The 16,881-nt window shown below is 45.6% G+C and overlaps 1 protein-coding gene across 1 annotated transcript in view; it reads left to right on the top strand.

The window, feature by feature from the left end:
• The window catches only part of Trabd2b (TraB domain containing 2B), a 202,804-nt gene that overhangs the window by 112,321 nt on the left and 73,602 nt on the right, over positions 1-16,881 (top strand). The window lies entirely within an intron of this gene.

Here is a 16,881-nt window from a genome sequence, read left to right on the forward strand (position 1 = left end):
TAGTACAGCTTGAAGTCAGGGATGGAGCTACCTCTAGAAGTTCTTTTATTGTATAGATTTTTTTTTAGCTATTCTGTTTTTTGTTTTTCTGTATGAAGTTTAGAATTGTTCTTTTGAAGTCTGTAAAGAATTTTGTTAGTTTTTTTATGGGAATTGCATTGAATACGTAGATTGCTTTTGGCAAGATGGCCATTTTTACTATTTTAATCCTACTGATCCATGAGCACGGATCTTTCTGATATCTTCTTTAATTTCTTTCTTCACAGACTTGAAGTTCTTGTCATATAGGTCTTCCACTTGCTTGACTAGAGTTACACCAAGACACTTTATATTATTTGTGGCTATTGTGAAGGGTGTTGTTTCCCTAATTTCTTTTTCAGCCCATTTGTCATTTATATACAGGAGGGATGCTGATTTTTTTTTTAGTTAATTTTGTATCTAGCCACTTTGCTGAAGTTGTTTATCAGCTGTAGTAGTTCTCTGATAGAATTTTGTATGTTGCTCATGTATATTATCATATCATCTGCCAATAAAGATACTTTGACTTCTTTCTTTCTAATTTATATCCCCTTGATCTTGTGTAGTTGTTTTATTGCTCTAGCTAGAACTTTAAATACTATATTGAAGAGATATGGAGACAGTGGACAGACTTGTCCCTGAATTTAGTGGAATTTCTTTGAGTTTCTCTCCATTTAATTTGATGTTGGATATCGGCTTGGTGTATATTGCTTTTATTATGTTTAGGGATGGGCCTTGTATTCCTGATCTCTCCAAGACTTTTGTTATGAAAGAGTATTGGATTTTGTCAAAGACTTTTTCAGCATCTAATGAGATAATCATGTGTGGTTGTTTTTTTTTTTTTTCAGTTTGTTTATATGGTGGATTACATTGATGGATTTTCATATGTTAAACCATCCCTGCATTCCTGGGATGAAACACTTGATCATGGTGGATAATATTTTTGATGTGAGAAACAGAAATTTTTAATGAAGTCCAGCGTAACACTCCTTTCTTTCATACATTGTGATTTGGGTATTTAATCTAAGCATCCATTAACAAACCTGAAGCATCTAGATCTTTTTCTGTGGTGTCTTTTAAACCTTTTTTTTTATTGAAAATAGATTCTTCTCTCATACAATACATCCCAACCACAGTTTACCCTTCTTCCACTCCCCCTACCCGCCCATTCCCAATCATTCCCCCTCCGTTTTCTCTTCAGGAAAGAGCAGGCCACGAAGAGTCCACAGCCAGACCAGACAAAACAATACAATAAGCAAATCAAGACAACAAGGTGAAAGCCTTCATGTTAAAAATGGACAAGCTAACCCAATAGGAGGGAAAGAGTATCAAGAACAGACAATTGAGTCAGAAACACACCCTCTTCCGCTGTTAGAAGTCCCGTAAACTTCCACACCAACATCCATAACATATACACAGAGGGCCTGGCACAGACACATGCAGGCCCTGTGCTTGCCTTGTAGGCCTCTTAAAGTTTTCGCTTATGTTGAGGCTTGCGATCCACTTGGAGTGAAATTTTCTGAGGAGAATCCTTGTTAATTTTTTGCACATGGGTGTTTAATTGTCTTACCACTATCTGCTGCAAAGAGAGCCTTTGCTCTTTGAATTGCTTTTGTTCTTTTGTCCAAGGTCGTTTGACAAAGATCCACTGTGCTCTTTTGAGTCTGCATATAGGCTCTTTATTCTGTTCTGTTTGATCTGTCTATTCTTTCACCAGTACACATTGTCCTCATTATATACCTTTAGCATAAGTTGGGTAGTATCTGTCCTTCAACTTTGTGCCCCTTTACATAAACTTCAGACTCAATTTGTTGATATTAAAAAATTTATTGATGGATTTTGACTAAGATTTTATTAAATCTATCAGTCAGGTTGGAAAGAACTGATATAATGATAATGCTAAAGATTTCTATCCATGAACATGGGATATCATCTTTCCATTTACATTTAGTTCTTTGTTTTTCCTTTTATAATTATATGTCCTTTTACATGTAAATATTTTGTTAGATGCATATTAAAGCATATAATTTTGATATTAATGTATATGCTATTTTGTTTTTCATTTCCAGTTCCACCCAGTCATTGCTGGTACATAAAAAAACAACTGGCTTTTTATGTTAATAGTCTGTCCTACAAGTTTGACATAGCTGCTGCTATCTTCATAAAAGCTTTGCTTTGTTTTGGTGTGCTAGCAAGACGGAGGTAATGGAGGAGAAAGACATGGCTTTCCAGAGCCATGTTTGCCATACTCGGGCTGGCTAGAGTCCCTTTATTGTTGAATTTGGCTCGCTGATATTTTGCTGAGGACTAGCTTTGTAATGTCTTGGTCTGGTCTGAGTACTGGAGAGATGACCTCACTGAGTAAGTTGGAAAATGCTCCCTCTGCTTCTGTGTTCTGAAGGAGATTGGTGAATTGGTGTAACTTATTCTCTGAATGTTTGGTGGAATTCACTGGAAAAACTGTTGAGTTAGTCTGGTACCTTCTCTTTTGAGAAGTTATTAATTAGTTATCAAATCTTTTGATAGAGATGTGCCTATTTAAATTGTCTCTTTCTTCAGGTTTGAATTTTGACAGTTTGTTTTTCAAGAAACTGGGCCATTTTGTCTAGGTTATCAAATTTGGGAGCATGGAGTTGTTCATTAGATTGCATTGTCCTTTTAACATCTGTGGGTCTGCGACATGTCTCCTCCTTCATTTCTGACATTAGCAGTGTAGCCCTAGTTACTGGTTATTTGGGGAGGGCATGCGTTTTGTGCATTATAGGTTGTTTCACAACATGTCTGACCTCTAATTGCTGGAGATGTTGTGCAAATCTTCCCTCAACTTATAACAACCAATGGTTTCTCCTGAACATCATTGAATTTCTTCTAGGAATGAGAAAGGGCAAAACAAACCCCAGGTTACAACCCATTGCTGCAAATAATCCACCAATTTTAGGCTGAAAGGAATCGTTGAAATTATCTAAGCCAGGCCAGGTGCCATCTCCTTCGGTGGAAGGTTGGGAAACAGGAGCACCAAGATGCATGAGTGCCTCGTGTTAATAAAAAACACTGGAGAGCAGAGGAGAAAACTGAGGCACCTGCTGTCATTCAGGGATTGAGAACCTACACTGATCTCTATGTCATTTGTCAGATTTGGCAGTTGGGACCATTTCCAGCTGTTGACAAGTCTCAAGCTGCTGGTAGTCTCAAACTACCAGCTAATCTATGTGGTGTATTTTCTAGTTGCCAGCCCTGAATGAGGAGGTCCTCATTAGTGATCCAGCTCACTCCAGGCACAGTACCAATTGCACCTGCACACAGTCACACAGTTGTGATGACTTGAAGGAGGAGGAAACCTCTTGAAGCAAGTAATCATAAGCTAAACATTTGGAAATTTTCAGCATGGCTTTAAGGCATTAAAGCAGAAAGAATAAAGAAAAGGCAGTGACTTCAGTCCATTCTGAGTGACCAGCCTGGGCTCTCCAGGAGAGATAATGAAAGTTTTGCATTGTCAAGGACCACTTGCCTGCCCCGCCACCATCACAGCCTGGCACCCTTGCTACCTGGATGCAGTCGTGTACTCCAGACTATGCAGTGTAATCAGGCAGGTTCTGAGTCCAGTACATCAAACTTGGATGATCCCAGGCCGATACCTCACCTCTCAGCTTCATTTCACACCCACCAATAACACTAGGTGGATTGTGGTAAGGGCGGAGTGAGCTCATGCACACCCGAGGGTTGTTTAACCACAAAGAGCTGCACCCAAAGGAATGAGATCAGCACCGATGGCAGTGGAAGGTGCTGAGGAGTTCGCCTCATGGAGCAGTTGGGTGGAGCCTTGTCAGAGGAATCCAGCCTGGGCAGGTAGGACCCCTAGTGAGCAGTAGCTAAGGCAGGTCTCTGCCCAGGTCTGCCCTATATCCGCTAGAACATGCAAAGCCTCCCAATCCTGTAGTCAGGCCAGAAAGAGGCCATCTCAGGGAGACTTATAAATTCTATAATCAGAGCTTAACAGGTCAAAATGAAAGGCCGCCATGCCAGGCAGTACCTGATCCTTTTCTCAGATATGGTTGTTAAAGAGAGGTGCCAGTGGAGGCAACAGGGAGACGGGGGGACTGCAAATCTGAAATTTAATTGGCCTGGTTGGGCCTAAAGTTCATTCCCTCCATTTCCCAGCCAGAGTGTGGCTGGCCCTGAGAAACCACCAGGACCATAACATTGGCAGAAGGAGGGCCAAGTAGAAAGGATAGGCCAGAGCAGAGAACATGGGAGAAAGAAAAAGGAAGATGGGAGACACATCAGCGCCAGGCCCACAGATGGGTCTTCTGGAATAAAACCCCGTGCCAGTCTCAGGAGAGAAATATCTCGAGGAAGGGGAAATCCACAGCAGAACCCCTTTGTTCCTTGGTCACCAATTAGAGCTCTGGATTGCCAGCTGCACTGCTTGCCTACCAGTGGATTCAGACCAGTGTGTAAACACACAGCTACATATGTTCAGAGCTGGGAACTACGGCTACATTCAGCTTTGGTCAAGAAAATAGGGCCACCCCAATCCCCATGCTCAGAAAAAAATCTTTTTGCTAGGCCCAGATACCTCACCTGTCTCCACCTGACCTCCACCCCAGGACCCTTCCATAACATGTCTGTAGCTTCATCTACTCCAGGAAGGTCAAGTTGGCCTCTGCCTGCCTGACAGGCCTCTGAACAAAATGGCTGTATTCTCTTTACATTGCAGCTCAGCACGAAGCAACATGAAGCCCAGAGCTTTCAGCTGACATGTCCTGTTTGAATGCTGGCTCATAACTCTAAGACTTGCATCCCGTTGGTAAGGCTTAACCTGATGATCCAGTCACTCAATGGGTTGCAATAGAGAGCATTGGGCTTTAAATGAGAACATTAACTGAGATGTGAGTATAGGACAGTGCATGGAGTTCAGGAAATAGCTGCAGAGTTGCTGCTGTTCGTTAAGCACTCACTGTGTGTCACAGTGATGGTCAAAGAGTGAGAATGTCATGGGGAACAGGACGGCTCAGATCCCCAGGAGTTTGCTCACCCCTCAACTTGTTTATCATTCTTGATTCAAGGAGGGCTTCTCTCAGTTGGGGTCAGAGGTCAGGTGACTAGAGGCTCCTAGCAGGGCGTACCTTTGGGCAAGGACAAAGCAATAACTGTGGCATGGATGCTTGAGTGGAGCACCTAGAAGGCTAGGGTGACACACACCCAGACAACATGCTCTGGGACTGGCTTCACGGAGGAGGAAGGCTCAGAACTCTAAGAGATGCTAATTACGGTCTCTTCCTAAGGCTTCCAGCAGGGAGAGGGAGGCTATATCATCGAAGACTGCACCATTGTGATGGTCAAGATCAAAGGCAAAGCTGGGCAGAGGTCACAGCTGGCCTGGCTGATTCATGAAGTGGAGGGAGAATAAAAAAGGTGAGGTGAGGTGAGGTGAATGTGGTACTGTGGCCATCCTAGCCACCCAGCTATGGCCATCAGGTAGCCAGCTATGGGAACCGTCCTAGAACTGCCACAAAACCTGTTTCAACAGGGTTTTCCAGACACAGAGGAATGGAGAGTGGCAGCCCCTCTTGCAATCAATGGCCAGAAATCCTGGCACTCTAAGCTTTCTTCCTCCTAGCTGGCCTCACACCCACTCTGCTCTCTGCCCATGAGACCTGGCCTCATCATTTATCAAGATAAAATCCATCCGTCTCTGGGAAGGGGGAGGATGAAAAGAGCTTGTGGGAGTAATAAATCTCCTTTACCATAGGTGGTGAGCAAGGAATTCAGCCCAGACTCTGTTCTTGAAAAATGAGAGGCTGTGTGCGGACAGTGTGGAGCCAGGACGTGGGGGTGGGCTGCACCGGGCCTAGGACCAAACACCAGGACTCAGCTTCCCCAGGTGGAAGGAGACAGTCTGCCTAGTCCAAACTTACTTTGCATCCCATAACAAGCTGCTTGTACACACCCAATCCTTTCAGGACTCACCCCCTCACCAATGCCTTCTGTATTTACTTAAGATTCATCATTACCTACTGTGTGCTGAGCATTATACCCACAGTGGGTCTATGGAAACCACAGCAGGCTACAGAGGGTGGAAAATGTTCTCTGGTGGAAACCAACAAGAGCCCTGTCCGACTGTCCTCTCACCCAGTGCTGAGAATGGCATAGCCCTATATAGAGTCAAAGAAGCACTGGACCATCTCCTGGCTGTGTGTCCAGGCTTACCAGACTGGTAGACCTCAGATTGGGTCCAGCTACACACATGGACAGGGGCTTGTCTGCCTTGGAGGGAAATGACATCTTCCCACATTCTATTTCATGGTAGCATGGGAGCAAAAAACACCAGCAGGAACTGAAGCAGCCTGGGTTGATGTCCATGTGGAAGTCTCTCCAACTCTTCTGGTTGCTGCCACAGAATACTCTAGAGTGGATGGCCCAAACAACTAATGTTTATTTATCAATCACAGTTCTGAAAACATAATTAGGCTCCAGTGAGGATCAGCTTTCTGGTCACAAGTGGCCATCTTCTCTCTGTATCCTAACAAGGAAGACAGAGGAAGAGAGGCTCAGGAAGAGACACTCCTGAGGTCCATTTCTAAACAGCATCCCACTGGATGTTAGAGTTTAGAGGATTAGAGAAGCACAAGCATCCAGTCTGTAGCAGCGGATAAAGGATATAGTCAGTCAATAGTAGATAACAGTCAGAGTGGATAGCATATGGTTTGCCCCTAGAGCTTGGGTGATAGTCTAAATGCAAAGCATAGGACATCTACAACTTTCAGCTTCTGCAAATTTAAAGCTAGATTGTAGGTCACGTGCAAGTAATGAAAGGATTTAAGAGGTAGACAGAAAGGACACAGCCTAACTTTGCAAGCAATGACACACACACACACACACACACACACACACACACACACACAGCGCGGAGAAGAGGCACATAGGAGCCAGGAGAAGCTGTGGATCTCTGATTCTACCCATGGCATTTCTTTCAAGAGGTATGAAGCAAACTACTCAGTAGAAAATCTGTGTGGCCATTGCTCAGTGGTAAATGTGTATTTGTTAGGAAAAAAATTCCTCTACTTTTATGTCTATTTGAAGCATTTCCTTTTCTTTCATTCCCCACCCTACCCTGTTCTAGGGATTGAACCCAGAACTTTGTATGCACTAGGCAGGGTCACTATTACTAAACTTGAAATTCTTTGTTTTAGAAAAAATAAAAAGACACTGACTTGAAAACCCACATGAACCTCGCCGGGAAAGACCTGAAGACCAGCACCATTCAAGGAAAGCTGCTGAATCTTACCATATTTAACCTTTCCATCATCCCAAGGCTTATGATTATCCACATTTCACAACTGAAGAGATAGGTTCAGAGAGGGCACACCACTTGCCTCGGATCACATAGCTCTTCAGTAGATGGTCTGAGCTTCGGAAACTTGCCTATAAGACTTCAGAGCCACCGTCTGTCCCCTTCCTCTCCCCATCTCACTGAGCTGCCGTTCTTAATAAAGTATAATAAGTGCTAGCACCAAAAGAGATGTATGTCGGCCTGGTGGATGAATTCTGCCTATAAGCAGCAATCTGTGGCCCAGAGAAAGCCTGTCTGAGCTCTACTCGTCCTCCCTGCAAAATGCAGACCATGACACTGCTTCTCTGGGTGATTTGTCGACGTCATTATTTCTTGCTAAATCATTTCCTAAGCCTTGTGCTTGGGGTGCTCACTACCAAGCTGTAGAAGACCAAGGTTCACCCCAGGCAATTAGCAAAGCAATTGAGTTTCACCAACTTGAGAAAACATTTCTAATCTGTTTGTACCTGGATTATGAGACTTTGAAGGAAGGATGGCCTAGATCATCCCCCATTCTGTCAGTGAAGTAAGAAAAGAGGACATAAGAGAGGCTAAGAAAGTCTCCTGAAGGGGCAGGAGAGATGGCTTGGTGGGTAAAAAGCATTTGTTGTACAAGCCTGAAAACCTGAGTTCTAATCTCCAGTACCCCAGAACAAACCAGGCCTGGCTGTGTGTGTCTGTAACTCCAGAGCTGTGGGTGATGCTGGGGCTGGGTGGCTGCTAGCCAAGCTGCAGAGTCAGTGAAAAGCCTGTCTCAGAGGAATAAGGAGGACAGTGATAGAGCAGGACACACAAATGTCCTATGACTTCAGTGCATTGAGACCATTGTAAGCATACAAACATACACAAATAAGTATCATAACATGCTCACAATTGTACACACACACGTTAGGAAAGTCTTGGGTACCCTCCAGTAGCCCATCTCCATTTTCTGGCTTTTACCCTGATTATCTTCTAATTCTGAAGACAATAGGCATTGTGCTAAGAATACATCTCTTTTCCTTTCATGCTCAAGAGCCCACCCTCATTTTACAGAGGCTCTAAAATTTCACTTGCATGAGATAACACAGCTAGCAAGTGGTAGCACTGTAATTTTTGTGTGCTCTATGACTTCAAGCATATGTTTATGGTTGTCATGTCCTATGAAATGTTCAGGAGATGGCAAAATGAGGAGAGAGAGGGGAAAGTATGACTATTGCCTTTGCAAGCCAGTTGAGGTTCTTACACGCAGTGGAGGCCCTTCAGGGATTAAGCAGGTAAAGATGGAGTCTTGTGGAGAAAATCCACTCAGGTTGAAGCCTGGAGAATAAGCAAGAAAAGAATCAGAGATCTCAGATTGGACGCTGTTGTAGTGCATCAGGCAAAGAGGGCCTGAGCTTTGGGAGGGAGAGAGAGAAAACAAAGCAGTCCTACAGAGCTGTTTAATTAATTGTTAGAGGGATGGGTGGGTAGATGGATGGGTGGGTGGGTGGTAAGATTTAGAAGAAGAGAAGATGAATAAGATGGTGGCTCCCAGAACACCCCATACTTGCCTATAGTGTCACCAAACAGACCCTGACCTAGGTTCCCAGAGAAGCCATTAAGTTTTCCCTTTCATGACTTTCCTTTCTGAGGTGTGTAAAGATAAGGGTCAAACACTAGAAAATTGCATCTGAGTTAACCTTAAGTCTCAGGCTTCAAGCCCAGTGGCAGCTGCCCCATGGAGAGCTGGTGGACCCAGCATGCCTCTGGAAAGAGATGCAGGGCAGTGGGAATCAGGGCTATCCAAACACAGATGCCACTAAAGTGGGACCCAATGTGTACCTGCAAATATTGATCCTGCCCCTTGGTCAGCTTAGGCCACTGCTGGACAATGATGGAGCCTATTGATGGGTTTGGGACCCAGGCTGCAAGCTGAGGAATGTGGATGTCCAGGGGCATGTGTTTGCTCATCCTCCTGAGCCTGACATTCCCCAGTGTGACCAGTCTCCAGTGAGTGGCCCTCTGTCCCAGCCACAACCAAACCCCTGTTCGGGATATTTGCACAGCAGCTGCTCTGCTTAGCCAGCATTCATTAAGAAAGGTTTTTGGTTTTGTTTTTTTGCTTTTTGTGTTTTTTTTTTTTTCTCTGTTAGGCCTGTTTCTAGTCTGCCCTACCCTTTCCCTTTACTGCCATGCCACCTCTGGCTGCTGTGGGAAGCCATGGAAGTGAAATTTAATATCAAAGAGAATGTGAGACTTGAACAGGTGTTTCAGCGAGGTGTCGGTCACCGTCATTCGTTTTAAGAGTGACCTAGTAAAGCTCAGTTGAAAGCGCAACTCTGGGACAGGGGAAAGTGTAAATGCCTTTGCATTTGATGTGCCAGGGCAGGGTTGGGCCGATGATCTCCTTATCACTGCCGTCCTAGCCCATCATCTTCACACTAGAGATATAAAAACGGTGGCTGCACCTCGGAGGTGAAGTCAAATGATTTGTAAAAATGCTGTGAACACAGGCGTGGCTAGGCACAGAGGACACTGGGACAATTACAGTGGCTGTAAAAAGTCCACCGGTGCTGCAGGAAAGCTGCAATTCCTGGGGGCTCTGGTCAGACATGACTGGAAAGGGGTAGCCCTACTGAACTTTGGGGAAGGCCAGGATTCTTGGCGCTGTGCGGACACATGGGACCCGTTTTCAGCTTTCAGAACAGGCTCACACCATTCAAAAGGAATCATGAAAATGAATCCCTCAGTGGGTCGGGAGGTGGAGAGGCCGAAACTCAATTCCCTTCATGCTCCGTTAGATTACTTTAGCCTGGAATTCCTCCCCTCCAAGACACTAACAAAGGCTGCCTTAGAGTCCCTATGAGTACTGTGCCTTGGAACAGCATCTCCTAAGGCCCTAAGCAGAAGCAGCTCTGCCCTCTCGACCACTTTCTGGGTCCAGGTGTCATTCTTGAGACCCATCAAGGTTTCCTGGGTATTTGGATTAGGGCTTATCCTGTGGTTAGTTTCTGTCTTTGTGTTTTGCCTTCTCAGCTGAGCCTTAAGCACAGAGTTCTGAGATGACCTGATAGTGTCTCCAGCATTTGCCTGTACTGTTTTGTCTTTTGTCATTTTTAAGACACTTATCAGGGGCTACTCTGCCAGTCACAGTGAATGACTGAGAGCAGATTGCCAAGGTTTAAGTCTTAACTTTGCCACATGATAGCTAAATGGTCCTAGGCTTTTCCCTTGTCTTTTCTGGTCCTCTGCTTCCTCAGTAGTTCTTGCCTTCTAGGGCCAAGTGGAAGTTTCCAGTGCAGAGGTACCTTCATGTCTCTCCTTGCTATCTTCAGGAACAGGCAGGCTCCAGGACACGAAAGTCCTCTATCTAAAATGACATCATATTTGCATATAACCTACACACATCTTCCTGCATACTTATAGACTGCATATCGATTACCTAGATTATGTTATACTATATAAATGGTATGTAAATTGTTGCTGTGCTGTAGTGTTTAAACATTATGACAAGGAAAACAGCCTGTCTGTGGTCAGGATGGATGCTGGTTTTTCAGTTAACAGTTGATTGGATATGCCGTTGGTTCATGGAATCTTACTGGAAATTGGGATTGATGCGTGCAGTGCATTGTCACTGGGGACAGTCCTCAGTTGTAGGGAGAAACAAAGCTCCAACGTTCTCTATTCCTTACTGAACTTAGTGCCAAACCTTTCTCTCTCCAGGCCCCACCCCTCCCATGAGCACCTGCGTCCACTCAGTCTCTACCTCCGAACCTACCCTCTTTAGATTTGCATATATTCCTGTGAGTGTCATTAAGCCCCCAAGGCCTTAATTTAAGGGGATAGGTACCCATTTTATCATTTATCTATTTGTGTGTGTGTGTGTGTGTGTATGTGTGTTTCAGGAGCTCACAGGCTACTTCAGTTCTCAAGAGCTAGAGTGAGAGCGAGATTGAGGCATGGGGTGGTAAAAAAGGAACAGTTGTACAAATGTACACAGGTCAGAGGAGACTACCAGAAGTGAGGGAGGAAGCTTAGCTGAAACATGGAAGTATGTGGACCAGAAGTATAAGGACTGAGGCAGGAAAAGGAAGCAGTTGTGTGTGGGTGTCAGAAAGGATGGATCTGCGGGTGGCACAAGCTCCCCCCACTCCTAGTTTGACAGTAAGAAGACCACACTGGCTCCTTGCTCTTCTGTCTTTTGAACTGGGAGGCTCAGTCTTCCCCACACTGTTCTCTGAGAAGCTGCCCTTGTCTGGCTGAGAACCCTCCTCATCTCTTGAAAGAGCCTCAGCAATAACACCTTCTGGGGAAAACTCAGTCTGTTCCATGCTGGAAATGGCTTCAAGAACACACCCTCAACCTGTCCATCAAAGATACAGGGAAGCTAAGTGTCCATACTCTACTTTCTGTCCTGGGTGGTCCAGCAGGGAGCATGAATTCCTCAGCCTGAGTTGTTCAGAGTGGGACTTGCAGACTGGAGAACTTTTAGGGGGGGAAAAATACTGCACTGTCACTAGAAGTTCACCAGGAACATTTTAGAATGAGATGTGGGCATGGCTGGGACAGCATATTCTGGGCTCCCATCTGTCACTGTATGAGCCCCCTCCTGTTAGTGTGTGTGTGTGTGTGTGTGTGTGTCCGCACACGCATGTGGGTTTCATTCATCCTCAATACAGTCCTAATAGGTACTTTGGCAAATGAATGTTCACTGAAGCAATGAATCTAGATTCATATACTTTTACTCTTTCAAGACTTAGTGGCTCTTTGCGGTCATTTTGATCAACCTGCCATATCATATGACATTGAGCTTCCAACAGTAGCTTGAACACTGCCCTTGCTGATAAGCTTAACACTGTTAATAACAGCCTACTCCCTTCTGAGACAGCACTGAGTATGGGAAAGTCCACGCTCAGCTGTCACTCTGTGGTGTCCAGGCCTTTGTCCCTGCACTGGCCAAAGAGGGCTGGGTTAGCCCCTTCAGGAAGGCTGTAGCATCCTCTGATGACCTATGACCTATGAAAGGCTCTCCCAGAACCCATACCTTCTATTCCGTGTTCTCATGGCATCATCGTCCACCGTCTAGCCACCTCCTAGGTGAGAGTGAGAAATAGATTTTCTTCTATATAAACAAGTAGCTCAAGACCCAAAGCAGGGATTCGACCTAAGTAAATGCCTTGAGTTTTGCAATTCTCCTGTGGGTCTGTGGGCCAGTGCTGGCGAGGTCAGCAGCTTCTTCTGGAAGGAACAGGCCTGTGAAACCCTGGGTTGAGCCAAATGGCCCATCAGGGGATACTACTTTTGGCTGTGGGGAACTGAGCAAGAAGGCAGTCGTATAAGGAACGAGTGCTGACCACGGCTGTAGCAAAGGCACTGAGAGCCAAGCTTCCTTGGGGACCAGCTTGGCTTGCCCTCCTCTGCTCCAGAGCTAACTGTTCAGACCCTTCCAAGGCACACCAGCAGACTCACAGTGCCTGATGCCAAATGGAAATCTGCAGCATGTAGCTCTTTTTGTTGTTGTTGTTTTCTTTTTTTTTTTTTTTTTTATTAATGAATCAATTTACATCTCGGTCATGGACCCTTCCTCCTCTCCTTGTTGTCTCACCTCCCCCTGCATCCCCTCTCCCCTACCCAGACACCCCAGCTCACCTATTCACGTGAGGACTGAGTTTGTCTACCTTTCCTGTGGCCTTGTAGGGACGTCCCATCAGGGGGAAGTGATCAAAAAGCAGGTAAACTATTCCATGTCAGAGATATCCTCCACTCTCCTAACTAGTGCGCCCACATGAAAACTAAAATGCCCATCAGGCTTATCTTCTTGGGTCTGTGCATTGCAGTATGTCCATTCTGTACTATATGACTTAAATCTGCTTATGTACCATGTGTGTCTTTCTGGGTCGGTTACCTCACTCAGGATGATCTTTTCTAGTTCCATCCATTTGCCTGCAAATTCCATGATTTCCTTGTTTTTAATGGCTGAGTCGGATTCCATTGTGTAAATTTACCACAACTTCTGTATCCATTCTTCCATTGAGGGACATCTGGGTTGTTTCCAGCTTCTGACTGTTACATATAAAGCTGCTATGAATATGGTTGAACAAATGTCCTTGTTATATAGTGTAGCATCTTTCAGGTGTATTCCCAGGAGAGGTATAGATCTTGTCTATTCAAAATGTACACACTGGCCGTTAGGGACATGGTCACTAGTCAGTGGGAAAGAAGTCAGAGCTGGGAGGCAGAAGACTCAGGTTCAAGTCTCATCTGCAATTTGGATAAAGTAATGTTTTATTCTGCTAGGACTGCTATACCAAGGCACTGCAGACTGGATGGTGTAATCCATTAGAACTTAGTCCTTCTTCACTCTAAGGGCAGAATCCAAGGTTCAGGTGCTAGCAGGGCTGGATTCCTCAAGGCCTCTCTCCTTGGATCGCAGACAGCAGCCTTCTTGTTGTCTGGCCTCATTGTTGACCTGTTGTATGCACCCCTGGAGTCTGCGTGTCCCCATCTCCATTCATAAAGATGACATTCAGGTTAGATTAGGAGCCACACAAAGGGCCTCATATGTTGATGTGGTTACCAGGAAAACATTTCATCTCCAAATGCAATGGCGTTCTGAAAGACTGTCATAAACTGGGATGAGATGGGACACAGCGCAACCTGTAACAGCCTCTTCACAGCTCTGGCTTGCAATGGTTCTCTGTAACCTGGACTGACGAGTATCTCAGATTAGGCAGGACACGTGAAACTTTCCGGAGGTTATATGCCATTTCAAAGGTGGAAGGATAGATAATTGTATAGAAAATTGATAAAGGCCATAGTGGTGTTTCCATAGGGGAGAAACTTAGGGACATGTGATTATCTGAGAAGGCAGACATACCCTCCATCTTTCATGTGAGCCTATGGTCAGTAAGGGCTAGGATTTTTAGGACCACGGAGTTGGGCCTTGGCAGCTATGGCTCATCAGTGCTGCTGTACAGGGAAGGAAGTGAGAGCAGCTAGGAAATTGTTAGGATGAAGGTACAGTGACCTTGACCTGCTTTTCTCCTCTTCCAGATCATTATTCCAGCATTTATGGAATGCTTCTAGGCTCCTGATGTCCTCATTGGCTCTGTGGGCAAGGAAAAAAATTTAAACTAGAGGAGCTCAGTGTGTTGACAGCTGTAACAGAATTGGGAAGCTGAAGGTGTATTCACGAGTTAGGGCTGGGTCAACTGTTCTCTGTTAAAATTCCAAATCCCCCGTGGGCCTATGACAGGGTCCACTCATACACATCTTTTGTAGCATAAGCCCTGATCTTGGTTACATGTTGACTTTGAGAGATGTGCCTGGAATAATTAAGAATCACACCTAAAATTGAGGACACCACTTTGTGGACCCCTTTCTTCTCAGTGTCATAATTTTTACTAAGCCAGATAGCTGAGCACATCAGTCTACTCCTTATCAGAGCAAAGGTAGGCCCCACTCCTGTCCTTCGGCTGTATTTTATGGTCTGCAGGCTAGGGGCCAGGGCAGAAGGCCAGATGGCAGCAGCAGAGGACAGCAAGGGCAGCACAGCCATAAGTGATAATATCTCTCCAAGGCTCTGTCCCAAGCTTCAGACGCTCAGGTAGCCAGGATTTACAGCCTCAGCCCCACCCCGTATCATTAATAAAGTAAAATTAGCCCTCTCTGGGTGAGGACATTTTTCACTGGAGCCTGAGAGCTGTAATGAGGAGCTATCAAAGCCCCAAAGTTCCATGAGAATTTTATATGCCCTGTTTCCTACAAGTTCTGAACAGCTTGGCCAATTTATAAGGTAATGATTTTTCCATCCATAATTTCTTTCGTATGATTTTTGTAATGTGGACAATTTCCCTCCTGACTGGGCTTTACAGAGCCTAGCTGAGTGGATTAAGGTAGGTCAGGGTTGAGGGGGGAGGGGTTCATCTGAAGCCAAGAACAGTGTGCACAAGCTGCTGTCCGCAGACCACAGCTCATGCTGCCTCCTGAAGCCATCTTGAGCCATCGACTTCATCACCTGTGGCCTCAGTTTTCCCATCTGTCCTGTGGGATGGCACTTAGCTGAGTCAATCTATGTAACCGTATCATGAACTCTTCGTTTCTTCTCTACCCCATTTGTCAGATATTCCAACCCATGCCGGGTACCGTGCTGGCACTGGGAACATAAAGGCAAAGTGGAACTTCCATTTCCAGAGGGGTTAGATAGAGGGATGCAGGCATGAGAACATAGGTGGCAAGCTCTCGGGGTGAAGCAAGTTTGCATAACGTATCACAGAGAAAGCAGTCTACTCGCCTGGCCGGGAGAGACCCTTTTAGACATTCTCAGTGTCCTCGTCAGCCCTTGGGGGCACCTTGACACCTTGGCTTAATGGCCTTGACTTAGATGGCCTGAGTTCAGGACAAGCTCCAAAGGAAAACACACACATGTACTTCTGAGGAAGTGATGTTTCCAGAAAAGGCCTTTATTCTCTTTCGTGTTCTCCCTTCCCAAGGCCAATGCCTGTCCAGATGTGCAGGAGAGGAGAAGACAGGAGCAAAAATCTCTGGGAGGAGCCCATTTTTACCCATAAATCTGCTACTCTCCATCCTTTGTCCAGACACTCCCTTTTCCCCAGAATAAATGCCTAGGAGGAAGTTAGTAAGCCAAGGGTCAAAAGTACTCAGCTGTCACTTTTGGTTGTTTCTACGTGCATGTCTGTACACACACACACACACACACACAGAGAGAGAGAGAGAGAGAGAGAGAGAGAGAGAGAGAGAGAGAGAGACTTACATTAACCTAATTGCCTGAATTAGGCAAAGACAGAATATCTGCTCGTATATGACTCATCCTCGGCTTGCTTGGGCACTGAGGTACCATTTAGTCACCATCTCTGTCCATGTACGTGCTCGACAGGGTTTAGACGGCAAGACACAGCCAAGTTCCCGGAACTTCAGTCTGCAGGACCCACCGGGCCCCTGCAGGTATTGACCAGGCACCCCCAAAACCCAGATTCCATAGTCCATATACCTCGTTGTCTCCCTGCATCCACCAAGCACTCAGAGGTAGAGCAGCTATCAGGACCTTTGGTGGGTGGGAGGCAAAGTCCAGAGCAGTCACAGCCCAGGACAGGAGCTCTCTGACTCCTAAAATGGTGCACCCTGTTCCACCAGATGGGCAGTGTGGCGCACGTGAACAGGCCTGGAGGAGAAGTGGGGGGATCGCATGGGCAGCTCTTGGCACCCCTCTTTTCCACCTCTCAGAAGTTAGTATATTTCCCTTGGAAAGAGAAGCCACTTCAGCTTTCCTGTAATAAAGTTTTCTAATTAACTGGAGAGAAGCATGCTGGATGCATTAACCGCATCTTAGCGGTGCGCTGCCCACCCCGGCTAAACTCCTTCACCAAGAGATTTTAGGAGTCTTTACACGGCAGCTGTTAAAGTATTGCCAGAGAGCCAGACATAGGCCGAGGACTGGCTACATACCCAGACTGCCTTAGCAAGCTCCTAGCTTCTTTCTGACCTTCCCAGAGCACAGAGTACTCTGGAGAGAAGAGGCCCATTGTGTGAGTCCAGTTCACTAACTAGGC

This window comes from Meriones unguiculatus, chromosome 12 (assembly GCF_030254825.1).
Source record: "Meriones unguiculatus strain TT.TT164.6M chromosome 12, Bangor_MerUng_6.1, whole genome shotgun sequence".
NCBI classification, from domain to species: domain Eukaryota; kingdom Metazoa; phylum Chordata; class Mammalia; order Rodentia; family Muridae; genus Meriones; species Meriones unguiculatus.